This window comes from Schistocerca gregaria, chromosome X (genome assembly GCF_023897955.1).
Source record: "Schistocerca gregaria isolate iqSchGreg1 chromosome X, iqSchGreg1.2, whole genome shotgun sequence".
NCBI classification, from domain to species: domain Eukaryota; kingdom Metazoa; phylum Arthropoda; class Insecta; order Orthoptera; family Acrididae; genus Schistocerca; species Schistocerca gregaria.
Window position 1 is genome coordinate 210,061,929 of NC_064931.1, and position 9,199 is coordinate 210,071,127.

The window sequence follows — 9,199 nt, forward strand, 5'->3', positions numbered from 1 at the left end:
ACACACAAACAATTCGTAAATTACCGAAATAATGCAATACACAGGTACAGTCCTGCAAACTACTCCTAAACTGTCGAAATAATGCAGCACACTGATGTGCAGACACGAAAATAACTCGTAAATTAGCAAAATAACGCGTGTAAAACGCTCTGCAGACACACTCACTACTCTTGAACTGTCACAAGTCATCCGCTCCCTACACAAGACCAGAGTGACCTCACCAGACTGAAGTCGATCTCTGAGCTGTTATACAAAGACGAGCTCATTTCCCCTCGGCACAAAGGCGTTACTGTTCCTGGCCCCATCTCCAGACTCCGTGATTACTAAAACATAAGTAATTTCACATGGTTTGACAGAATATCATACCATTTGCGCGATACTTCCCAATATCAAGTACACAGCAATATCGCTTGCATGGCAGTATCACTCGCACAGTATAGTTCTGAAGCTATAGACAGGAAATTATCACTCTAGAAATACGAAATCCTAGCGAGGAGGAGCATGCTGTAAACCACTGAGTAACTAGAAACTTACTCCGTCTGCAATGACCTTTATGTGGAAAAAAAAGGAGGAAACTGGTATTTCCACTCGCGAGTACCAATGGCGGTAATTTAACAGATTCTAAGTCATTCTTATAATTTACAGAGTCAACTAAAGTGTTTCTCATGTCTAGAAAACCAGCAAATGTGTCTTCCACCCAGCTTTCACCCGCTAGACGAACACAACACAATCGATATTCTCTCAACTAAATAAAGGCGCAAAATGTGTAGAAGCATTTAGAAACATAATTTACATGATATGGGAAGGAATAATGGTCCAGCACAAACACACATCCATATGGAATCTTCTCAAATTTCCAAACGATCATGAAAGCTATCCAACACATACTAAGTATTTGTCTGCTATTCGTCCGTCAAAAGGACAACATGGTTAAGTCAACTATGAGGGGCGTTTGGAAAGTCCGTACAAAGTCAGAGAGATGGCACCACTGTCAGGTATCGAGGTCATGTTTAGTTAGTAGCATCTTTGGAAATATCGTACACCAAGTTTGAGTCATATTGGTGTATTGCTTTGTGTTTGTCATTCGTGTGAATCAAGGAAGTCGAGTGATTGTCAAAAAATAGACGAAGAAGAATTTCGTGTGGTGATTAAACATTACTTTATGAAAGGCAGAATGGCTCAGGAGACTAAAGAGAAGCTTGATAAACATTACAGTGACTCTTCACCTTCGATCAGAACAGTTTATAGGTGGTTTCAAAATTTTCAGAGTGGCCATACGGGCACAAATGATGCTGAACTTTCTGGACGCCCTGTGGAGGTTACATTGATAAAATCAATGATACGGTGATGGATGACAGAAGAGTTAAGGTGCATGAGATTGCTAGTGCTATGGGCATCTCGAATGAACGGGCACAGAATATTTTGCATAAACATTTGGACATGAGAAAGTTATCCGCAAGATGGGTTCCGTGATTGCTCACCCTAGCTCAAAAACGGAATCGAGTGAAGTGTTGCAATGATGGTTTGCAGCTGTTCAGGAAGAATCCGCAGGACTTTAAGCGTCGTTTCGTCACTGTGAATGAAACATGGATACATTACTATACTCCTGAGACCAAACAACAATCTAAACAATGGATTACCAAGGGAGAATCTGCACCAAAAAATGCGAAGACCATTCCTTCGGCCGAAAGGTTATGGCGACTGTCTTTTGGGATTCGCAAGGGATAATCCTCATCAACTTTCTGGAAAAGGGTAAAACTATTACAGGTGCATATTATTCATCGTTATCGGACCGTTTGTAAACCGAGCTGCAAGAAAAACACCGGCGATTGGACCGCAAAAAAGTCCTTTTCCATCACGACAGTGCACCAGCACATACCTTAGCAGTTGTGGTCGTAAAATTATTGGAAATAGGACTCCAACTTGTTTCACATCACCAATATTCTCCGGACTTGGATCCCTTGGACTGCTATATGTTCCCGAATTTGAAGAAATGGTTGGCGGTACAGAGATTTTATTCAAAAGAGGAGGTGATTGCAGCAACTAATAGCTATTTTGCAGACTTGGACAATTCCTATTATTTGGAAGGGATTAGCAAATTAGAACAGCGTTGGACGAAGTATATAAGTCTAACAGGAGACTATGTCGAAAAATAAAAAAAAGGTTTACCCCAAACATGTAAGTAGTTTTTATTTTTGTACGGAATTTTCAAACGCCCCTCATACATTCCTGCATCCCAACAGGACACTCCATTCGGACTGCTCCTGCCATTAGTAGGAAATATGAATCATTCCCGCCAAGCAAGCATAGACAAAATCGTTCTAGGAAACCATGCCGACATTTTCTCGGATTCGTCTTGCTGTCACATACTTGTTCCCTCGTGTTGCAGGAGCGGGCTTCGTTAGGCGCTGACCTTACATGTCATGCACAGTTGGCGGAGCCACGACAACACGTTCCTGTTTCCATCGTATGCTCGAAACACAGTCCTGTCGCACTAACTCAGCTTAGAATGTTTCTACACGGGTTGCAGAAGGTGCTAGATATAACTTTCTCCGACTTCTACTCAGTTCCAACTTAAATTGGAACGATCACATGTGCAAAGATGCAACACCGGCAGCAGTTGCAAGATGCGTAGGGGCTACTGTAGCAGATAGATTCAAGAAAGGTGTCTCTTTTCGAGATGTGAGAGTGCCAGAAATATGATTCACTAGTGGCTGTAATCATTAAAGAACTTTTCCATAGGATCCAATGCAGGTATGTGGTTGAATGGAAAGACTTGATTACAAATACCAGACATCGTTTCTATCAGAAAGTGTAGCTTTAGCGATCTGAAAAGCTAGTCTGCATTTCTTAAAACATCAATCGGCACACCATCCACTGTTTGTGATCCTTCTCAATCAACCACCGCTTATAATCTAGTTGATATGTCACTAAACCTCTGACGTGGCATCAAGACAGAATGCATTACAAATAATGGAGAAATCTCTAGTGGTGGCATGAAGGAATTTCAAATACCGGTTTCAGACCTTGTTCCATAGCCGAATCACTTTTTAAATTCGGTAATGTTATTACGAGGTTGCACCGTCGGCGCCGTGTAGCTGCACTGTTGGTCTGATAATATTACAATCCAACGATCACCGTCTATGTTCAGTGTCGCAGTATTTGTCTGGAAAAACGACTTCATTTGTAGGTAATGCCATAACTCGATTTATAAAGCCGGTATAGCTTTTAACATGGATACCTGTGTATACCTGTAGAACCAAGACCGATTGTGATAACGAAATGGTCGTTGCGATCGTGTTTTTTTAACATATGGCGGTTTGTAAGACTATTAATCCCCCTTTCTGAGATGGAGTGGTACCAATTGCAAGAAAAACTTATGAGACATGTCCACCCATCGCTGATTTTCGGTCAGTATTATTTCGTACTGCTGGCAATCAGTTATTGTCGAAGTATTATACTTAGTAGTACGGGGTGCATGATATGTTCGCCATGAGGATGTGTGTATGTTCCAACATGTGCAAAGGAAATGACTATGTCCTGTCATAAGGAAGGTATGGATTTGATGGGGAATACTGTGATAGCAAAGGGAAAAGTATGTCAAGTCATAAGTATGGTACAGATATTTGTATTTCCAGGGCCACAGCCATCAGCAGGGTGTTTTTCTGATACTCCGCTCACTGTCGAAAGTCGTCCACTTGAGACCACGATCGTAATATTTATTCGTAAGTCTATCAATCAAATGTGTATGTGGCTGCTTTCCTAGAACGATTCTGTCTATGCATGCTTGGCGGGAATGATTTACATTTCCTACTAATGGCAGGAGCAGTCCGAATGGAGAGTCCTGTGGGAAGCAGGAATGTAGTTGACTTAACCATGTTGTCCTCTTGAAGGACGAACAGAGGACTAATACCTAGGATGTGTTTGATAGCTTTCGTGATCATGTGGACATTTGAAAGGATTCAATATTGATGTGTGTTTGCGTTGGACCTCTATTCATACCCATGTAAATTATCTTGCTGACTGCTTCTGCTCATTTCGCGAATTAATTTAGTTGAGAGAACATCAATTGTTGTGTGTGCATGTAGCAGCTGAAAGATGGGTGGAAGACATGTTTGCTGGTTTTCTAGACATGAAAAACACCTTAGTTGACTCTGTAAATTATAAGAATGATTTGAAATCTTTTACATCAATGACATCGGTATTCACGAGTGGGAATATCAGTTTCCTTTTATTTTTTCGAGTTCTCACATAAAGGTCTTTGTTGATGGGGTAAGGTTCTAGTTACTTAGTGGTTTACAGCACGCTCCACCTCGCTAAGGTTTTCGGTTTCTAGAGAGATAATTTCCAGACTATATCTTAGGGATTATACTATGCGAGCAATATTGCTATGCAAGCAATAATGCTGTGTGCTTGATATCGGGAAGTATCGCTAAAAACTTAATATATTCTGTTAAACTATGTGAAATTACATATGTTCTTATAATCCCAGAGTCTGGAGATGGGTGTAGAAAGCAAGCAAGCAAGCAGGTTGGGGACAGAAACAGTAACGCCTTTGTGGCGAGAGAAAACAAACCCATGTTTGTACAATAGCTCAGAGAGTGACTTCGGTCTGCTGAGCGCTCTCTGGTCATGTGTGGGGACTTGTGACTGTTGACTGCGGTTGATGACCATCCGAACTTGCGTGAAAATATCTAGAACTTATTCTATCTGTCTTTGCGGTATATGTATGAGTGTCTGGCTGTCGATAACTACATGAATGATGCAAAAGGGACTATTTTTATGGCGCAGGATACGAATTGTATGTTTACTACATTGACATGGTACACAGTGATATATTGTTGGGTTGGAGATCGGTTTCACGCTTCTAATATTCATTCTTCTGTCCTCAGTGGCAGAGCAGTGTAATTGAGTAGGAGTCTTTCCATATCTGACGATCTGTAGACCACTTTTTCAGGGTTTAACTGTCAGTGCAGTATGGCAATCTGTACAAAACAGTTTTTTGCCACTGAAAGTCTTGTCTGCTGAAGAAGAAAGGTGGGCAGTGCTTACACACTGGCAGCATCAGTAATTTGGTGGGCGCATTCAGTAAGAGCCAATCACAATGCTCCTTTCATTCGCAAGACATCCTTTGTGCTGGGACATAGGAGTCTTTATATAGTGGTGAGAATGTTTGCATTTCGGAGATGTTTGTTAAGAACGATTTCCAGGAAGGGTAACATGTAACAGACAGCGTGCCACTTCAGGACCACCAGGAGGAATGCAATGCGCGTTATTCTCAGATATTTTCGTATAGCGCAAGAATTTCCATGCAGACAAACTGAGAAATCACGAAAGTTCCTTCGAAAACATTTGTTAACTATTTCTGTGACCCATTACAATTTCCGAGAGGTGGTCTTGGCTCTTATTTACATAGACATATGACATCAGTGTAACACTGAGAACCTTTTAGCTGCACCTATGATGGTGAGTCGCTACGCGATCATTTCCCATTAGGATTGGTAGGCAGAATGCACCCCGTGCTATTCTGGGAAGCACTGCAACAGATTTCTATATCGCACCCTGTGACATCAGTATAACATTGAGAACCTTTTAGCTGCGTCTGCAAGGGTGAGTCGCTCAGCAATTAGATCTTCGCTGGACCGCAGGTAGAGAGGCATCGCACCATAGGGTGACTTGGCTTTTATTTACATCGACATGTAATGTCAGTGTAACACTCGAAGACTTATAGCTGTATACCCAAAAATAGATGCGACTTTCACCTGCTGGCTGTAGGCGACAGTGGTCTGAGAGCAATGGTTCACACCCCTGCATTCGTCTCTCCGGTGGTGGCTCGCAGTGGCGTCAGTGCGTGTGGGTCCTTGGAGCCTCTGATATGTTGTGGTTGGCGATAGACGTTTTTTACGTTCAATGAGTGTTTGTGCACTGCATTATTTTCTGCTGTTTATGTGTAGTGAACATGTCTGTTGCATTAGTTTGTAAACAGGTCTGTAGGCTGTGCTATGTATTATTTCGGTAATATATGAGTTGTTTGCATGTCTGTACATCAGTGTACTGCATTATTTAGATAATTTACGAGTAGTTTGCGGGTCTGTAGGCTGTGTATTGTGACCCCAAGCACGTCAGAGCAAGTGTTTTGTATCAGTGTTATAAATTAAATACGCGAAATCCGTCCCTAAATAAATTGTTACAAAATAAATAAAGTACACTCCTTCCTCTCTCCAGCAGCCCAGCACAGGCTGAGTCCTCTCCCCATCAATTTCTAGGAAGTGGTGGCGGTCGGATGACTTGGGATAGTGAAGATAGCCCATGGGATCTTTTTTCCCGCCATTTTCTTAGGTTAGTGGACGTAGCCCATGTGCCCTTTTTCCTCACCACAATTTGAACTTCCTGCCATTTTCTTTGGGGTGGAAGTGGGAGAGGGATGTGGATTGGAGGGGGTTAGGTTGTTGGTGTTAGCCCAATTGACCTATTTTCCTACCAAAATTTGAACCTCCTACCATTATGTCATTGTGATGTTGCGATGTCTACCACTGCCATCTTCTATCCTCCATATTGAATAAATTTGGTAACAATGGAGAGCTGGGTGACGCCGCTGTTACCCTACTACTTACCACTTACCCATTTAGCTAACAAAAGGGAAGTAGTTTTTGAACTGGCATAATGTGGCTCCTTCAAGCGGCGTCGCAAAGTGAGAATCCGGTTGAGAGCGACATGAGGACGTGTTGGCCAGATTGCATGTTTCGCTACAAATACCCTCATTGCCTGTAGGTAGCTGATAGATGTATGAATGGTGCCAGCCACGTGACCAGCGTGAAATCGACTGCAGCTGGGCACAAAACAATCTCTTTCAAACTGCGGCTAACAGTGACTGAAATAACGCGGCAATTTATTGTCTACGCTGTCATTGTTCCTCGTTCTTAAATCCATACTAGATAGCTAGCAAAAATAACACTGTCGAAAATACCTATTGTTTAAAAATTATGTATGAATTAGAAGGATGACTGCGCTAAATATGTATTAATATGGAATTAATAAAACTCATGGTTATTATAGGACCAGTATATAAAAAATTAATGTCTTCTCGTGTTCTGGTTACATGTACGTCATTAATTAGAACAATGCCACCGTAATCGTCCGGTTTTCGTCATTAAAATCATTGTACTGACAGATTCAAACTAGCGACGGTAGAGTCATGGAAATTGGTTACGTTTTGGTAGTCAGAACTCTGGCATATTGTTGTTCCCGCAATTGTAGCCATTCTTTAATATTAAAAATGTTAATGAGTTGTTGGTTTATGACCCAGCAAAGGTACAGAAAAGGTATAGGAAACCAATCACTATGGACATGAACATACACAATGAGTCTCTCTATCCGAGGTTCCCCTTTATAAGGGGAACAGTGTTTCAATGAAGAAAGTCTATAGACGTAAAGAATTAAGTATAGTGAAGAGGGAAAAAAAAGCTGAGTCAAACGGTTATCAGGAAAGTCTCGTGAACAAAATTATCCAGAGTGAAGAGAAGGGATGGAATTCGGATGAAATATACAGGGTGAGTCACTAACTATTGCCACCTAGAATAACTCCTAAAGTATGACAGAAGCTGAAAAGTTTGTGGGGCAAATGTTGCATGGGACAATGGGAGCCATAATATAACTTTGGTTTTTTGTTGCTAGGTGGGGTTGCGTCAGAGATTTGAAGGTCAACTTTTTTTATGGGATGCTATAGTTTGGCACTAATTTCTTATAGCTGCTATCGAGATGAATCCAATGATGTATGACAGTACAGTCTTTGAAGGTCAACAAAGGTCACAAAGGTGGTATGAACGTCCATTTACAAAAGGTGTTGAAAGTGATGACCATTGGTATTAATGCAGCGCTGCAGTCTTCTTACCATGGTTTGAGTGCTATTCCTTATCACTGCGGCACTTATCGAAGCACGTGATCTGATAATTCTCTTTCGTATATCGTGCAGATGGCAAATATTCGCGTATCTATCTAACATGTCGTTGACATGTAAACACCATTCGACGGTTTCACTATACAACACTAATAGGAAGAGTGAGACTAGTATCGTCGAATTATCCGAATGTGAATGATGTATTCCTTCGAAGAACAAATTGATATGCTTCCCATTTACGGAGAATGCCAACGAAATTCAGTGAGAGCTAGAGACTTATACACTGAAAGGTATGCTCAATGTAGTCACCCTACACATTGTACATTTAAATATGTATATGATAAATTGAGAATAACTGGACCTTTAACGCATCGGAAACATATCAGGCATAGGAAAGTTACTAACGAGGAAACGGAATTTGGTACTCTTGCGACTGTGGTTCGAGATCCTTGTGTTAGTTTGCGTCAAATCGGTGGGAATCTGGCATTAGACAGAGTAGTGTTCTTAGTGTCCTGCATCGCCATAAATATCATCCTAACCATATCAGTCTCGATCAAGAATTAACTGGTACAGATTGTATGAGTCGCATTGAATTCTGCCGATGGTCTCAACTTCAGACTCAGAGGGATGCCACATTTATTAATTTGATTTATTTACCGACGAGGCTACATTCACGAAATATGGAAATGTTAATTTGCATTATTGGGTAACTGAAAATCAATGTTGGCTGCGGCAAGTTGCACACCAAAAACCGTGGTCGGTGAATGTATCGCGTGCGATTCTGGAGGACAGAATTATTGGCCCCTATTTCATCTAAGGAAATCTTAATGGTAAGAAGCACACCACATTCCTGCAAGAAACATTAGGTTTGTTATTGGAAGAAATACCTTTAGGAACAAGGAGGCCGGCCGGTGTGGCCGTGAGGTTCTAGGCACTTCAGTCTGGATCCGCGTGACCGCTACGGTCGCAGGTTCAAATCCTGCCTCGGGCATGGATGTGTGTGATGTCCTTAGGTTAGTTAGGTTTAAGTAGTTCTAAGTTCTAGGGGGACTGATGACCACATATGTTAAGTCCCATAGTGCTCAGAGCCATTTGAACCATTTCTGAACAAGGAGCAGAAAGTGGCATCAATACGATGATTGTCCAGCACAGTTTTCGCTGATGGCTAGAAATTAGTTGTAGAGCCAATTCCTAAATCGTTGGATTGGACGAGGAGGAGATGTGTTGTGGCCGACTCGTTCGCCACACTAGATGCCTCTGGATTTTTTCTTGTGGGGATTCGTAAAAGGCACTGTTTATGAA